Source organism: Suncus etruscus, chromosome 4 (genome assembly GCF_024139225.1).
Source record: "Suncus etruscus isolate mSunEtr1 chromosome 4, mSunEtr1.pri.cur, whole genome shotgun sequence".
In the NCBI taxonomy this organism is placed as follows: Eukaryota; Metazoa; Chordata; class Mammalia; order Eulipotyphla; family Soricidae; genus Suncus; species Suncus etruscus.
In genome coordinates, this window is record NC_064851.1 from 92,851,527 (window position 1) to 92,864,548 (window position 13,022).

General features: G+C 35.8%; 1 non-coding gene across 1 annotated transcript; it reads left to right on the plus strand.

Annotated features, from left to right (window-relative positions):
- The first annotated feature begins 1,161 nt into the window (after positions 1–1,161).
- LOC126008431 (U6 spliceosomal RNA) lies at positions 1,162–1,268 on the plus strand. The gene has a single exon (XR_007495763.1). It is a non-coding gene; the product is annotated as a U6 spliceosomal RNA (small nuclear RNA).
- The last annotated feature ends 11,754 nt before the right edge of the window (positions 1,269–13,022 follow it).

A 13,022-nucleotide genomic window follows, 5' to 3' on the forward strand; every position in this document is an offset into this window, starting at 1 on the left:
CTACAGCCAAATGTAATAAGAGATACATACCAAAAGTTTTGACAGGTCATCCATGTAGCTTTCTACTCAACAACTATAACCATCTTCTCTAGGCATAATCTGAACTACTATGTCAATTAATAATTGGTGTCACATATGGCAAACCCCCCAAATAGTGATGTAAACAAAACATGCTTTTTCTCACTTCCTGGGATGTTTATATTTGGGTGGTTTGTAGTACAAAAATTCAGGGATATCCTGGCTGAAGCCCTTATATTTATCTGGATCTTCCACTCAAAATGACCTTGAGGTCATAAGGTGAACAGTTTATATCTGGACTCCATCCACATTCCAGTAAGAAAGATGGATAAAAATGTTATATACCAGATAATTCGAGCTCCTTTGAAGTAAATTATCCTGGAAGTAGCACCACTAACCTTTACTGGGTTATACTGCCAGTAGCATCAGCAAAAGAGCCTGTGAATATGCTTTGGATTTTAATTTGCTCTCTCCAAAATATCTGAGTTCTATGAATGTGAAAATAAAAATTAATTCTCCCCAAAATTTATGTTCTTATATAACAATTCAACTGAGGCCTATTATGTTTTCCATATCCCCTACTAACTATATCAATGTGCTTAAAATATGTGTAGATGTATGTAATTTGGCTAGATAAGTAAATGAGCATGATTGTGCGAGTAAATGAGTCACCTTGGGCCCACAGTAACATACAACACATTACAAAATTGATACATTTGTGAGATCTATTTATTTAGGATAAAGTATTCCATTAGTATTTTGTGCAATAGAATTTATGCAATGTAGGAAATAAGTATCTTCAAATCATTTTTTTCTTTACCTGTAGTCATAAGGATATCCAGACTACTCTTGAAAAATATGAGTGATTGCCCTCTGACACATAAACCAATGGTATTTGAAGTTAGAAAATCACACTATCAAGTAAAATTTTAGGTGTTAATTATATTTGACAATACAATTATTTGTGATGTCTTATACCAAAATACAAATAGAGACATATAAGGAGATCACAAAGCTCTATAATTTGTATAAACCTTGAAATCACTAAGACAATTATAAAGGTCAAGTTCAAGAAAACATAATAATAAATCGGTTGTTTTGTAAACAGAAGTATTGATTGAGGTGGTAGAAATAGTATGTGTAGTGCTCGCTTCGGCAGCACATATACTAAAATTGGAACGATACAGAGAAGATTAGCATGGCCCCTGCGCAAGGATGACACGCAAATTCGTGAAGCGTTCATATTAAAAAAAAAAAGAAATAGTATGTGTTAAGACACATTTATCTCCATGCATGTGGCCAACTGAGGTTTGATCCTTGTCACCACAGATGGTCCTCTTCACACTGAAAAAATGGGTAAGCTTAATAAATGTCCAAAAAGAAGTTAGAAATGTTTGACATTATTAAAATGCATGGGTTAGAGACATTGTACAGGGGTAGGCACTTCCCATGCATATAGTCTACCCAGTTCAGTCCCTGACACCATGTACTCTGAGTTCCACCAGGAGTGATCCCTGAGCACGGAACTACGACTAAACCCAGAGCAATGCTAAAAAAGCTTGCCCCCCAAAGAAAATATATGACTATAAAATAGTTGTGTTTACCAAACATATGAATAAGATAAATTGTGAACAAGTCATTATAAAAACTATTTGCATTTCAAATAAACTATTAATAAATTTTATAGTAATGACAGCAGTAGATAAAATTTTAAAATGCTCATATAAAATTCTGTTTATTTAATAAGTGTTATTTTGAAGAAATATTTAAAGTCTTCGGTCAGTTGACCTGAAGTCACAATGACAATTTGGAGAAGATAAATAATATAATCACATAATAACTATAAGAAATCTTAAAAGCTCTCACTATTTACAGATGACATGATACTATATTTAAAATACCTAAAGACTTTACCAAAAAGCTTCTAGAAACAATAGACATATAACAATGTGGCAGGCCACAAAATTAACACGCAAAAATCAACGGCCTTTTTATACACCAATAATGATAGAGAAGAAATGGACATTAAGAAAACAACCCGGGGCTGGAGAGAGAGCGTGGAGGTAAGGTGTTTGCCTTGAATGCAGAAAGATGGTGGCTCGAATTGCAGCATCCCATATGGTCCCCCCGAACCTGCCAGGAGCAATTTCTGAGCCTAGAGCCAGTAGTAACTCCTGAGCGCTGCCGAGTGTGATGCCCCTCCAAAAAAGAAAGAAAACAGGGGCTGGGCGGTGGCACTAAAGGTAAGGTGCCTGCCTTGCCTGCGCTAACCTTGGACGGACCGCGGTTCGATCCCCCGGTGTCCCATATGGTCCCCCAAGCCAGGAGCAACTTCTGAGCACATAGCCAGGAGTAACCCCTGAGCGTTACTGGGTGTGGCCCAAAAACCAAAAAAAAATAAATAAATAAAAAAAAAAATAAAACCATACTTGGGCCGGGAAGGTGGCGCTAGAGATAAGGTGACTGCCTTGTAAGCTCTACCAAGGAACGGACTGTGGTTCGATCCCCCGGCGTCCCATATGGTCCCCCCAAGCCAGAGGCGATTTCTGAGCACATAGCCAGAAGTAACCCCTGAGTGTCAAACGGGTGTGGCCCAAAAACCAAAAAAAAAAAAAAAAAAGTAAAAAAAAAAAAAAAAAAAAAGAAAACAACCCCATTCACATTAGCGTCACACAAACTCAAATATCTTGGAGTCAACTTGACTAAAGATGTGAAGGACCTATATAAAAAAAAAAACTATAAAACCCTGCTTCAAGAAATAAGAAAGGACACATGAAAATGAAAACATACCCTGCTCATGGATTGGCAGGATTAACATAATTAAAATGGCAATACTCCCCAAAACATTGTACAGATTTAATGCGATCCCTCTAAAGATACATTTGACATTCTTCAAAGATGTGGATCAAACTCTTCTGAAATTCATTTGGAACAGTAAACACCCTTAAATAGCTAAAGCAATAGTTATCAAAACAGTGTGGTATTGGAATAAAGACAGATCCTGAGATTAGTGGAATAGGCTGAGTACTTAGAGAATGTTTCCCAGACATCCAATCACTTAATTTTTGATCAAGGGACAAGAAATCCTAAATAGAGCAAGGAAAGCTCTTGAATAAGTGGTGTTGGCACAACTGGTTAGCCACTTGCAAAAAAAGCTAACTCAGACCCTCAGCTAACACCAATTACGAACATAAAATCTAAATGGATTAAAGACCTTGATATCAGACATGAAACCATAAGATATATAGAACAACATGTAGGTAAAACACCTCATGACATTGAGACTAAAGGCATCTTCAAGGTGGGAACAGCACTTACCAAACAAGTGGAAGCAGAGATAAACAGATGGGAATATATTAAGCTGAGAAGCTTCTGCACCTCAAAGGAAATAGTGCCTAGGAAACATTTCATGCTGAAATATTTTAAATATATAAATTGTTTCCTAGCTTTCTGCTACTTAGAGCTCATTGATGAGCAATTTTAGAATTATTTGGAAAATAGAAATTCAGTCTCAGGCACCACCCAAAATTGTTATATATGTATTTACATTTTGACAATATTCTCACTTGATAAATTTTAGATAATTGTATCTCAGAGTTTTCAAAGCTATAGCTTAGCTACAATAAACTCATTCATAAAACATTTGTGAAAATAGTCCACTCAGTATTGAATCTATTTTACTTTTATTTTTATAATTATTTTTTAGGCCACAGATTTACAATAATGTTAATGTTTTAATTCATATATATATAGTTAACATAAATCACTAGCACCAAACTGCCAAAAATCCTCAACATTTGTCTTTGAATTTAAATCATAATAAGTGTCTTGTAAGAATCAACAAATACATATTTGTGTCCATATTAATGCTGTTTTATGTGGCATATCAATTTAAAGTTTCTTGTTATCACATATTTCAGTTTTTCTTTTGTTTTTATAAAATTAATTATTTAATTGAATCACCATGAGATACAGTTACAAAACTGTTCATGATTTTGAATCATATAATGTTCAATATTCATCCCTTCACTAGTGCACATATCCCAACCACCAATGCCCCTGTTTTCCTTCTACCCTCCTGCCTACACTTTCCCATGCTTGCCTCCATGGCAGATTCTCTCTCTCTCTCTCTCTCTCTCTCTGACAATCTAGCTTGCAATAATGTTACTAAAGGTGTATTGTGCATACCACTTTATCCATTTTCAGTACTAGTTCTAGTCCAGAGTGATCATTTTCAACTATCATTGTATAGTAGTCCAGTCTCTGGACTTCACTGTATTTCCCTGCTATTTTTGCAATCTTCCTGCCATGGACTGATCATCCTGGCCCTTGTCTTTATTGTCTTAGGAATTATTACCATGCTACTTTTTGTAATTTATTTACTTCATTTAAAGACCATGTATCACATATTTGACATAGTTGACATTTGTTTCCAGATAAATGGAGGGAAAGTTACTTTAAAGAGATAGAAGGAAAAATAACAAAGGAAATGGAGGAGAAGAAAGAAAATTTAAAATAAAAAGAAGTACAGGAACAAAGTAAATTTGTGAAAATTATTGTATCTCCAATTAGGTCGTTAAGACATTGACAGAAGATTTAGTAAGCTCTTGTTGCTAGCTGACCACTCTGTTCTTTCATTTGTTTCCAAACATTAAGTGACATAAGCAACACATTGGCATATAAATAGATGTATTTCAATGGGATGAAAGCATCAAATAAATGAAATTGTCCAGGAATTCAAAACACTGTTACTGATTCTGAAAATTTTGTGAGGGCATTTCTCAGTTACTAGGTCACCTAGAACTAGGAGAATGTGGGTGAGGGAGGAAGGTGCTCACACTCATTCCAAAAATAAAGCCCTGGTGAAATCAGCCCAATTACCAACAAACCTGTAGTTTGGTCACATTGGTGTCTGCAGAGAATCCTAGAGGAGTTGTGAAGCAGGGCAATAGGCGAAGCGGCCATTAGGGATGATGAATATAGCAAGTGTGGCTTCAACAGAGCATGAGCTTGCCCTCCACTCTCCTCTGTGATTGCCAGTTTTCAATGTGGCCAATGTATTTATAATTTTTTACAGCTTGGTTTAGAATCTTCTTCTAGAAACTAATGAGTCTATAGAGTTTGCTCAGTGTTAGCATGGTGACTGCTGTGGTTTCATACTATTTTTTTATATACCACAAATGTGATTATTGTGTCTATCTCTTTCTGATTCATCCACAGACAAGTGAAGTTCAATAATTAATTTTTCCTAATAACTGCATACATTCCATTGTGTACCATAGTTGTTTATTTAAGTGTTTTTTTTTTTAATTCACGTATATGGTCTCAGATACTTGACTTGTTTCCAGTCTGGCTATTGTGAATAGTGCTTCAATGAACACGGGAGTGCAAAGGGTTTTTCTGTTTTATGTTTTGGGGCCCTTATGGTATACTCCAAGGAGCAGTATTGTTGGGTCATATAAGAGCTCAATTTTCTAGATTTTTAGAAGAATTTCCACACTATTTTTCAAAAAGGCTTGACCTGTAGAAATTACCACCAGCACTAAAAGAGAGTCTTTTTCTCCCCACATTGTACCAGCATTGGCTTATTCTTGTACTTTTTGATGTGTGCCTGCCTCTGTGACTCAAGATAATATCTCATTGTTTTTACTTGAATGTCCCTGATGATTAATGATGTGGAATATCTTTCATATGTCTTTTTTGGCCATCTGTTGATGAGGAAATAACTTTTCATTTCTCATTTTTTGGATAGGGTTAGATGTTTTTCTCTTGTTAAGCTTTACCAATGTGTTACATATCTTAGATATTAACCCCTTATCACAGGGGTCCCCAAACTACAGCTTGCCAAAGACATTTATCTGGCCCACTGAGTGTTTTAGCTCTGCTGCTTGTCCTGCCAAGCAGTCAACTCTTCTTGGGCCCACTGTGTGTTTGTGTGGAAAATGGGCTTCACACCCTCCGACTCCCCTCCTTTTGTCTGTCTCTGAACTCCTCCTCTTAGTCTCAGGTGTGATTGACTGAGTCAAGATCTGACTGCTGTTTGTTGCCTGAGGACTAAGGTAACAAGTTAGGGGCCAGAGCAATAGTACATGAGTAGGGCATTTGTCTTGCACCTGGCTGACCCAGCTTCAATACCCAGCATCCCAGAACCTGCCAGAAGTGATTTCTCACTGCAGAACATGAAGTAGCCTCTGAGCACTGCTGGTGTGGCTCAAAAACAAAAAACAAAAAAAAAAAATAGGTTAGGATATTTTTTTGAAATTATAAGGTCTATTTTTTAAATTTGCAGTTAGTAGGGCCTTTCACAGTTAATAGTGGGCTTTTTTTTTTTACATAATTTAGGAGGTCTTATTTTGCAGTAGGGGACTTTTTTTTTGAAGTTAGGCAGTCTTTTCCCCCATTTATTTACCTATTTATTTATTTTTATTATTTTAAAAATAATTCTTTAAGCAACATGGTTACAGAAATGTTTATGGTTGAATTTCAGTCATCAAAGGTATACCACCCTTTGAGAAGACCGCACATGCCAGGACTTCTGGGTGTCTTCGACTGGTATGTTGGGGGCTCTGGGCAGGACATCTAGCCATAGGCCCCCTGGGCTGACCATTTAGTCCAAGGGAATGATATCCCCCCACACCAGGCGGGTCTTCAGGGCCACGCCTAGTTAATCGGGCCCTGGGGGGAGGGAGGGAGAGAAATTTCTCCCTATGCATCCACAAACTACAGAGGCAGGGCTGGGCTCAGAAGACTCCACATGCCAGGACTTCTGGGTGTCTTCGACTGGTATGTTGGGGGCACATATTTCTTTCAAATATTTTGTGTTTTTTCTCTGACAGCTATAAGTCTTACTAAATGTTCTCTTATACAGTTACGATTCTAACAACTTTTTATCTTCTCTTTATGAGCTGTTCAACAAGGAATTTTGATGAAAGAGTCCCCCAGTTTAAGGCTTATGATTGAACCATGTCATAGGGATTGTTGGACTTGTTCTTATGGCCCCCATATGCGCCAATAACACCAAGTGGCATTGCTCCTTTTTTGCATAGGCACATTAAAATGGGAAAATACTATACATACAAATAAGATCCTATCTAATAGAGATTAGAACACACAAATCTTGTAGTGCAAAGGGACCTTACACACTGAACATTGACATAACGACCTGGCACAGACCTCTGAAGAAAGGGCATTTTCCATTCACCCCTGAACTAGGGAAGCCATTCACGAAACATCCAAGTTTGTCTATAATATCACCTGGAAGCAATCTTCTACCATGGAAGACCCTAACACTGCTCAGACATCGACCTGCTCAAAAGAGACTTCCCTTAACACTGAGAGCACTTAACAACAACAATGATCTGCTTACAGGACAGGGTTCCCTGCATTGCCCTTTAATGGTGAGGTGAAACGAGAGGACGCTCCACATCCTGACTTCAATATAGGATATGCAGATTCCAGGATCTTTAATACAGAAACATGATACCAACAACAGAGACTGTGTGAAAAATAAAAGTGTGTTGGGACTACAGACAATGTCTTGGATTGGACGATCTAGCTTGCCTGGAGCCTAGAGTTGGTCTTATGCCAGGAAACTTCAGGGGTAGGGTCTCTTTGTATTTAGGCCAAGGTTATTTCTTTCCATGCCCGTCATATTTTGGTGGGCCTATGCAAACAACAATTGCCACTCTAACACCGTTTTTACTGTGCTCCTTTGACTCTAATCCTTAAAAAAAAAAAAACACTTAAAATTTGAGGTTAACTTAAGCTAATATGCATGTACATGGAAATGTAAAAATACTATGCCTCTAGTGTTTAAGGAGTTACGTAAGTTTTATGGCTTTAGATTGCCTTGTGTGCTGTTAAGAAATATTATAATGTGTTACAATCTGGGGACTTGAGGGACAAAGTAATTGTACATGGATTCTGTTTTATTTATCTTAATGTTCTTTGGCTGGAAGTTCAAAGTTAAGATATCAGCAAGGGGACTTTTCTAAGAATTATGTTATGGGTGATTGTCCTTCCACTGTAACTTTACCTTGTTCTCTTTCTTTGCATCTCTGTTCTCATAATTAAAAATAAAAAATTAAAAAAAAGGTACACCACTCTTCACCATATAACTTTCCTGCCACCAGTGTTCCTTTCTTCCTCTCCCCCCCCCCCCTTGCCTGTCTTGGGACAGGCATTCTATTTCTCTATTTCACTATCATCGTTATGGTAGTTGTCAGTGCAATTAGTGCTTTAACTGCCCTCACCATTCTTTATGGTAAGTTTCATATTATTGATTGGTCCTCTCAGCCCTCATCTCTACTGTCTTCTCTAGATATTGTTACCATACTGTCATTTTTTCTTTAAGTCAAAAGAGCCTTTTGGTTTTGGCTTTTAAAGTAAGTTATTTGATTGTGGGGGAGAGGTTGTTAGAGTGCTGCATCATAGTGATAATGCAAATTGTCAGTGCTCCGTGGTAAAAATAATTGTAAATGTTCAGTGTTATTTCTCAGTATTATCATATGGGGGCCCAAACTTGTAATCTGTTTAGGGCCCCATGTGAACCTTATCTAGGTCTACAGACAGCTGAGGAGTAAAAAACCCAATTTTATTGACAGTGCATTTATATTCTGATTGCTATTAGTTGTGTATGATGTTGTATGTTGTGTGCTGTGTAAGCCCCAATTCACACTGTTGTGATCTCTGAACAGTTTAGATTTGGAAGCAAAAAGGCATATGTACCTTCTATTTTTCTGCTGGGGAATCTGATTGCATGAATCTTCATCACCTATGTGATCAAATTTCGGTGTGAGTTCACAATGTCTCAGTGCAGCTAGCATAAGGTAGTGTGAACTGGAAATGTGGTGATAAAATCTGCTCTGTGATTGTGCGAGTTTCTGCACTATACCAGTGTGAGTCTGAGTTAAAAGCAGAGTTCAACAATATAGAAACAGTTGAGGATGAAAAGATGTGAACACTGATGCACTGATGGACACTGATCAGATTGCATTGATGGGCAGTATAGTCTGTATGTCTCTATGTGGGCAAAGTTATTGCTGGTACATTGTTTTTGTAGTGCTGTATATAATATCTGCATTATATGTATGTGTGTATAAATATGTGTGTGTTTTAATAAAAACTGATGCACATTTCATCACTTGTTATTACTAGTAGTGAGTGACTAATATGGAACCGGAGACTGACCATCTCATTAGTCAAAAGCAAGCCTGTATTTCCCATTGAAATATTAGTAAGTCTGTTGGTTTAACTTCATTTGTTCTTTATTTTAAATATTGTATTTGTTCCCTTTTTGTTTTTTCACTTCAAAGCAAGATATGTTCAATGTACAAAGGAATTTGTTCATAGATTTTTTTAAACTATAGACTGACCCTCCAACTGTCTGAGAGACAGTGAACTGCCCCCTTGTTTCAAATGTTTAGGGAGCCCTGCCTAATCAGATGAATATGGAGTGAATATTTTCTCCCATTCTGTGGACAGTCTTTGTATTTTAGTCATCATTTTCTTTGAGGTGAAAAAGCTTCATAAACTATGTAGTCCCATTTATTTATTTTTGTTTCCACTTACTTATTTGGTCACGGCTGTTTCATCTTTGAAAATACGATTAACTCCAATGTCATTGACATTCTGCCTATATTTTTCTCTGTGAACTTTCTAGTTTCATGTCTGATATCAAGGTCTTTATTTCATTTTGATTTGACTATTGTGCATAGTATTAAATAGAGCTCTGAGTTCATTTTCATTCACATAGTTTACCAGTTTCCCAGAACATTTATTGAAGAGGTTTTCTTGCTTCACTTTCTTTTTTCTGCCCCACTTTTAAAGAGTAAATTATCATATGCCTGAGGTTTAGATTCAGGGTCTTCAAGTCTATTTCTTTGACTCAAAGGTCTGCCTTTATTCTAGTAACATGATGTTTTAATTACTTCTGTTTTGTAGTACAGTTTAAAGTGGGGAAAGTGATGACTCTCATCTTCTTTTCCCCAAAGACTGTTTTAGTTATTTGTGGAAATTTATTGTTACATACAAATTTCAGAATCCTTTGATCTATTTCTTAAAAATTGGCATGGTGGAGCCAGAGTGGTGGCGCAAGTGATAGGGCATCTGCCTTGCATGAGCTAATTGAGGATTGACTGAAGTTCAATCCCCCAGCGTCCCATATGGTTCCCCAAGCCAGGAGCAATTTCTGAGCACATAGCCAGAAAAAACTCCTGAGGGTCACTCGGTGTGGCCCAATAAAAACAAACAAAAATTGGCATGGAACTTAAGTATAACTGTGAAAGACTTGTAATTCACATTGGTCACAATAAAAAAATACTTTCTAGTAACATAAAATAGAATGGGTATCCTAATAAGAGTAGCATTAAATCTATACAAGTCTTTGGAAGTATTGCCATTTTAGTGATGCTAATCCTCCCAATTCATCAGCAAGTTGATATGTTTCTATTTACTTATCTCCTCTTTTATTTCTTAAAGCAGTGTTTTGTAGTTTTCTTTTTTTTATTTTTATTTATTTATTATTATTTTATTTTTATTTTCTTTTTTTTTTTAGTTAATTTGATTCTAGGTTGTTGTTGTTTATGTTTTGTTTTGTTTTGAGGCACAGTTGTGAATGGTATTTCTTTCTAATATTTTTTCTCTTACATTATTTATATATATAAAAAAGCCATGTATTTTGTGCATTGATTTTATAGCCTGTCTCATTACTATAACAATCAAGTTGTCTCTAGAAACTTTTTTGTAGTCTTTAGGATTTTCAGGAAATACTATCATGTCATCCACAGTGAGAGCTTGACTTTCTCCATTCCGGTCTAGATGTGCTGGAGATCTTAATTTGCTTTATTGCTTTGGCAAGTAATTCCACTACTATATTGAATAGAAGTGGTGAGAGTGAGAAACTTTGTCTTGTGCCATGTCTTAAAGGTTTTAGTCTTTCCCATTGAGTATGACTAGTGAATGGTTTTGATTATATTGAGGAAAACCCATTCATGTCTCTTTTTATTGAGAGTTTTTATCATGAAACAATGCTAGATATTGTCAAACTTTTTTCCACACCTTTTAATATGACCATACATTTTTATTTTTTTCTTTTACTGATATGGTGTATTATGGTGACTGACTTGTCTATGTTAAGTCAGTTTGTTGTAAGATTGTTGTGAGACCTTTTAGATGAGCTGCTGGATTCTATTTGTTAGTATTTGTTGAGGATCTTTTGCATTGTGTTCATTGAGCATATTGGCCTATAGTTCTAATTTTTTCTTTTCTTTTCTTTTCTTTTTTTGTGGTATCTCTGTCTAATTTTGGTATCAGGGTGATTTTAGCTTCCTAGAAACTGGGAGTGTTTCTGTTTTTTTTTTCAATTTCCTGGAAGAAATTCAAAAGGATTGGCAGTAGGTTCTCTTTAACAGTCTGAAAGAATTCAGTAGTGAACCCATCTGTTCCTGGGTTTTTCTTTGTGGGAAGCCAATTGATTATCTTTTCAAACTCCTTGATATCAATAGGTTTGTTTCCATATATTAAATCATCTTGTTTAATCTTGGAAAGTTAAAGGAGTTTAATATTTATCTATTTCTTCTAATTCTTTCCTACTTAAAGTAATCTCTAATTATCTTTTCAATTTCTCGGTGTCTGTTTTGACAAGCCCCCTTTCATTTCTAATTTGGTTTATTTGGGTTTTTACTCTTTTTGTGAGTCTTGATAATGTTTATTAATCTTGTTTATTTTTTCAGAGAACCAACTCTTGCTTATATTTATCTTTTGGATTTTTTTTTTGAATTTCCAATTAATTAATTTTTTTCTACTTTGACTCTTTTCTTCTCCTGCCTGCTTTCAGCTCACTTTGTAGTGTCATTTTCCAAATTCTTAAGCTGTGTTGTTACTTATGTAGGCTCTTCCTTCCTTCCTGATGGTATGCTTGCAAAGCTATACAATTTCCTCTTAATACCATTTTGTTGTGTCCCACAAGTTCTGTGTGCCCAGAAGTTTGTGTCCTCATTCTCAATTGTTTCCAGGAGTCTTTTTATTTCCTCTCTGATACATTGATTCTTTAATAGTCACTTAATTTCCAGTTTTTAGTTATTCTTTTTATTTCTGTTTGTAATTCACTTACATTTTCAGTACATTATGATTCTGGAATATAGTCAACACAATTTATATCCTGTAGATTTTATGGAGGTACATTTTGTAGCCAAGCAAATGGACTGTCTTGAAAAATGTCCCATGAGCATTGGAGAAGAATGTGTATGCTGCTTTGGGGGATAAAAATAACTATATATATACATATATTAAGCCACTCTATTTCATTTTTTCCTTCAAAGTCTGTATATCTTAGTTAAAATTTAGCCTGGTTGATCGATCAAGAGATGACAGAGTGGTATTGAAGTTTTCAACTACTTTTGTATTACTATTGATGTCTTTCTTCAAGTCTATTAGCAGTTGTATTAAGTATTTTTCTGGTTCTTCACTGGCTGTCATATATGTTTAGGGGTGTCAGTACATATCACTTGATTATTAAGAAATGGCATTTACTGTCTCTAATAACCTTCTAGAACCTGATGTCTATGTTTTCTGGTTTTATCTAGCCACCCAGGTCTTTTTTAATTTAATTTAAATTTTTAAATTTTTTTATTGTGGCCAAAGTGAATTGCAAATCTTTCACAGTGATATTTAAGGTACATAGTGACAATAAATGAGGGATAATCCAACCACCAGTGTTGTCCTCACTCCAGTCCTATTCCCAGCATGCATCCCATATCTCCCTCCTTTACCCCCCAGAATGCTAATGTAATTGTACAGCTTGTTATAGATTGGGTATTGATTGTGTTGTTGTTGACTTTGGGTTTGGTGTTCAAGTCTGATCATTTTTTATTTCCACTAAATATTCATACAACTGTCTGGTCTTGGTACCATTCATTCCCCCCCCCCAAATTTATGAGGCTGAATAAGATGATTCAAGTTATATGGTTCTGTTGGAGATAAAAAAAAGAAAAAAAACTGGGATG